At 37.2% G+C, this 5,265-nt stretch overlaps 1 long non-coding RNA gene across 3 annotated transcripts; it reads left to right on the top strand.

Moving 5' to 3' along the window:
• The first annotated feature begins 281 nt into the window (after positions 1 to 281).
• On the top strand, positions 282 to 4,919 carry LOC105164392 (uncharacterized). 3 transcript variants are annotated; one of them, XR_848022.3, is made up of 3 exons: positions 431 to 925; positions 1,338 to 1,541; positions 2,284 to 4,919. It is a non-coding gene; the product is annotated as an uncharacterized LOC105164392 (long non-coding RNA). The 3 variants fall into 3 exon arrangements; XR_848021.3 differs by lacking the exon at positions 1,338 to 1,541 and having other exon boundaries at positions 520 to 925; positions 2,284 to 3,622; positions 3,702 to 4,919; XR_002287310.2 differs by lacking the exon at positions 1,338 to 1,541 and having other exon boundaries at positions 282 to 925.
• The last annotated feature ends 346 nt before the right edge of the window (positions 4,920 to 5,265 follow it).

Here is a 5,265-nt window from a genome sequence, read left to right as displayed (position 1 = left end):
TTTTGGACTCTTAAGAAAAAATATTTAAGGGGACATCATCACTCCCCCCAGTCCAGGAGTGTAACACTTGATGTTGGGATGCTGTAGTAGAAGGAAACAGTCTTGCAAAAAAAAAAAAAGATTTTTTCAATCTACATTTGGCCAGTTGGGAAAGTCCTATTGGTTGTTTTATGCCTCGGCCCAGCTTTGTTGTTTGCAGGAAAGTCCTTTCGGCTGAAGACAATTTACACATGCAGATTAAGAGAGATTTGTATATATCTGCAATAAAGACTACTGATGATTTCCAAAGATAGAGGAGAAGAGAGAGTGGGTTTTGGTCATTTAATTGGATTAAAAGACATGGACTTTAAAATGATGGGCTTATAATTAAATTAGATTTAATTTAAGTTCCATCAAACATGGGCTTGAGTTTTTGAAGCCTTATCCATCAAAAACCAAGCTCATGATCCGGTTTGACACCTTGTCTTGGAGGGAAGGCATTAGATATTTTTTGTAGCTTTTTTGAGCTAAAAATTAGCTAGAGTTTTGTGGGTTGAGAGGTAAAAGAGTTTAGATAAGCTAGGTAAACCCTACTGCGTTAAGACTAGTCCAAAAACACTTATCAACTCTCTTATCTTTCACACAACGCACACAATCAGCATCTCCTCTATCTAACCACATTTTTTCTCTCTACTTAATCTCTCCATGCTTGTTCTTCTTCGTTCTTTTGAATCAAACAAGAAACGAGAAGAGAATGCAAATCATTAATCTAACAGCGTGTGTTCCATTCTCCCTTTTCACTTCTTGTCTTGCCAACACGAGAAGGAGGTGATCCCCGGTGATTAGAGTGGACATTTTTGGAGGATTTCAAAATTGAAATCTGGACAAGAATGGATCCGATTGCAGAGGAGTCAACGCTAGAAGCATATCGAAGAAAAACGACAAGGTTAAGAATCCGGTTTAATTTCTTGGATCCTCTCAATTTTCTTTTATAATTTTTGGCCTATTATTTTACTATTTGTACACCTAACTCTTGAAAAAGATCAAGGATACACCCTTTATTCGGGTTTAATACACGTTTATTTCTTTTAATTTTGCTTTTTCCCGCTTTCGATGTGCTTTCTTGGCCAATCCGCTTCCTACAAGTTGTATATGAACTCAGTTCAGGGTATAGGCATTGAATTCAATATGTTTATAGTTTACCAGCATGCTTATGTGTTTCATTGATTTTGAAAGTATGATTTTATTGTTTTTATTGCATATTTAGATTTAGAAAATTTTGTGTTTAATTTTTCTTTTAGTTTGTGCATGAGAAATTTTTTAAAATTGTATACTTTTTGAAAATTCAAAAATTATAGAAAAAAAAAGACGTAGCTGAACTACCAGCCGACACAAACCGACTTGCACGCCGTCAAGCATACATGCGGGTGAAAGCCTGTGCATGCTTAGCCTACCAGTGCACGCGGCATGGGACTACATGCCGGGCCCATGTGCAGCAGACAATGGTGTCTATGCGCAAGCACGCCTGGCAACGTGGGCGGTCGATTGGACCAGTTTTTCTGGTATTTTCTGTATATTTTCTAAGAAGATTAATTTTAGTTGAGATTTGGTAATGACTTTTCAAACAAGAATTATTTTTCATTGGTTGCGCTTGTGTCCATTTCTATTGCATTATATTTACATATAATTTTTTTGGTTTGGATATATGATATTATGTGATATTAGATGTCATATATGTTGTGTGATACACGATCTTGTGATTTCGTGCTTATTTGTGTTATTAATTGGATTAATATGGGATGATCATAAAGCATTTAGGTTTGTGGAAAAAAAAAATGACGAACTAGCTTGAAATATAGTATGAAAACATTTAGGTTTGATACCAATGAAAATATAGAACTCGCGATCAGAGCTTTATCATGGCAGATATCTTCTAGACTTGCTTTTATGGTGGATTTGCAATATGTATGCAATGATTTGTATGTGGTGAAGGTCCTTTTTTATTGGCTAAACATGACTTAAGTAACTCTGGCTCACTTCTGTTGTGCTTGAACACCATGGGTTTGAACATAGACCCATTAGCTGAGGGGCCATGCTCAAATATGCATTGTCCAATTATTGATCCAAATAGAAAATTTTTGTTTACTTTGGATTGACATATGAAATACATAAGCCCAAATTTTGGATAGACTTGTAAATTTATTGATTTGAAAATATGAAAAATTCAAATTTATTATTAACTTATATTCTGAAACCCAAAATTTGTAATTTATTCTAAAATATGTTATCGCTTAATTGGTTCAGGTGGTTTTTGCAATGGGTTAGGATGAGGTCCGTCGGGGTTTGAGACGAGGTCATAGCAGAGTGAGTAGGGTGTCTTGGTTTGGTATGGGTAAGTGGAAGCGAGGTATGGTGGCAGATGAGTGACCATTAAAGAGGGCATTAGTAGATGAATTAGATTTGCAAGAAGCATCAAATAATATTCTGATGCCAGAGGCTATGTCACATCCCCGCCAGTCGCCATGAGTGTGATAAGTTGGAATTGCCGAGGCTTGGGGGTGCTTCAACAGTTTGTAAACTCGAAGATTGGGACCGAGAATTTCGTTGGCTCTTGTTGTTTGTTTATGAAGCAAAATGTAGAAATTATAGACCCGATCGGGTACCTTAGAGATTGAATATGTTTTGAAGGGTGCCATCAGTAGGCAGATATGGTTCAACTGAGATCCTTTTCTGTAAATTATACAGATGTTAATGTATTGGCGGCTCCACATTCAACAAATTGGAGGTATAAAGGATTCTATGGAGAGCCTGATGTGACACAAGGGAAAGTTATGTGGGAATGACTACAACAGTTAAGTTCTCAATTTGATGCTCCATGGCTTTGTGTCGGGGACTTTGATGAAATTTGTCTTGTCATGAAAAAATGGGGGTAGCATGTCCTCAGTGGTAGATTGATGATTTTCAGAACTCTGGACAAGTGTAATTTGTGTGATTTAGGCTTTCATGGTCAAAGGTGTACGTGGTGTAATCGGTCACAAGGAATGGAGACAGTCTGGGCAAGGTTGGACAGAGCGTGTGCCAACCCGAACTGGAATTGTTCGTGTTTGAATACTACCATTACTCACTTCGTAACATCATATTATGATCAATCGATGTAAGTAATCAAGTAAGATTTGGGAGAAAATAATCAAGGCCGTCGAAGGAAGGTACAGTTTTGGTTTGAGGCTAAATGGACACAGTCAGAAGAATGTGTAAAGGATGTGGAGGAAGCATAGGTTGATCAAGTTGGGATGATCCTGGCAGTAGGCTATTTCAAAAAATTTAGGTGTATCGTTTGAAGCTTCTTCATAGAGACTGTTTTGTGAAGCCCCTACAGGATCTTATACGATTAGAGGAGCGGTACCGATTGGGATAGAGGAGCACAGGGAGGATATTCGAAAAAGAATTGAGACCATCAGGTAAGAGACATACTGAAATGGCAACGATAGAGCAAGAATCATTGGTTGGTCAATGGAGACAGTATGCGACATTTTTTTCATACTTATACATCTACTTGCCATGGGCATAGTACGATTGTTCATCTAGAAAATGAGGCAGGGGTATGGAAGGAGAATAAAGATGACATACAGGGGATTCTACTGAGGTATTTTAGAGGAATTTTTTATTCTTCTTGACCATCAAATTTTGTCATAATTGAGGTGCTATCGACTATTTAATAACAGGTAACCTTGGAAATGAATTGGGCCCTTGTTGCACAATTCACTGATGCGGAAATCAAGAGTGTTGTTTTTGGTATGTTCCCACTTAAGTCTCCTGGCTCCGATGGTATATCTTCTCTATTTTTTTCAACAAAAGTGGTTTATTCGTTGTGATGTTATATCTATTGTCCTTCGTATTTTAAATGAGCATATCCTGTTGCATAAATTCAATTATACCTATGTAGTTCATGTCCCCAAATGTGATATCCCTGAAACTATTTCCCATCTTTGTCAAATAAGCTTATGTAATGCCATTGTCAGAATAGCATCAAAGTGTGTAGCTAATAATCTCAATCTTATGCTTGATTCTATCGTATCCAAGTCTCAGTCTGCTTTCATTCCTGGTCGTTTGATCACTGACGACATATTATCAGCTTTCAAGCTCAATCATCATCTTAAAACATTGTCAGGACGCACATGACGTTAAAGTTAGATATAAGCAAAGTGTGTAGGGTGGAGTGCCCATTTCTCGAGGTGTATTGCTTAAATTAGGGTTCAATCATAGGTTAGTCAATCTTATTATGTTGTTATTCACTATTGTGTCTTACTAACTTTGAATGGTGAAGTTTTTAGATTTTTCATTCGGAGTTAGGGGGATCCTCTTCCTCCCTATCTTATTATATTTTGAACTGAGGCTTTTTCAAGTTTAATCCAGGCATTTGAAAGAGGGGGCCAAGTAGCTCCACAAGCACCACCGATTTCCCATATTCTATTTGCTGATGACACGGTGATGTTTTGTAAGGCTATGGGGATCATATGAGGTAGATTAGGAGGATTTGGAGGTCTATGCACTGGCATCCGGACATGTCATCAATTTACAAAAATCAAATGTGGTTGTGAGTGGTGGAGCAGATGAAGCGTGGAAGAGGGAGTTAGCTGCAGTGTTAAGGGTTTGATTAGTTGCACATCATGACTGATATTTGGGGCTTTCAGCAGTGTGGGGTAAATCTAGTGGGTGGTGTTTCAGTATATTCAGGATCTAGTGTAGGATAGAGTAAATGAAATTTGAAACTCATGTCTCAAGTTGGGAAAGGGGTGTTGATTAAGGTTGTCTTGCAGCCGATGCCTACTTATGCTATGTCTTGTTTTCAGCTTTCGAATTATTTATTGTATAAGTTAGAATCAACAATGACAATTTTTTGCTAGCATAACAGGAGGGAGAGAAGAGTTTATTGGGTGGCATGAGCTTAGTTGTGTCATATGTGGTGCTTCAAAGTCACGGATAGGCGATAATATCGATCGGTATTGTTCCACATTGGTCACCACGTATCGGGACATTATCGGATGATACGAAGCAAATGTATAACATAATGCTTAAAATTTTTTTAAAAATTAGTAAAATTATAAAAATTATTAAGAATCACAAATACTATAAATTTACAAACCAAACCGTTTATAACATGAAATATCGATAAATTAATTATAAAAATGCTTAAAATGAACATGCATAGTAAAAAGAAAGCGGATCGCCGATCGTATTCAAAATGATCGCCATCATCAACATCAACAACATTCCTCCTATAACGTT

The sequence above is a fragment of the Sesamum indicum genome, linkage group LG6 (genome assembly GCF_026168435.1).
Source record: "Sesamum indicum cultivar Baizhima isolate 11 linkage group LG6, ASM2616843v1, whole genome shotgun sequence".
Classification (NCBI taxonomy): domain Eukaryota; kingdom Viridiplantae; phylum Streptophyta; class Magnoliopsida; order Lamiales; family Pedaliaceae; genus Sesamum; species Sesamum indicum.
This window is presented reverse-complemented; position numbering and strand designations above follow the sequence as displayed.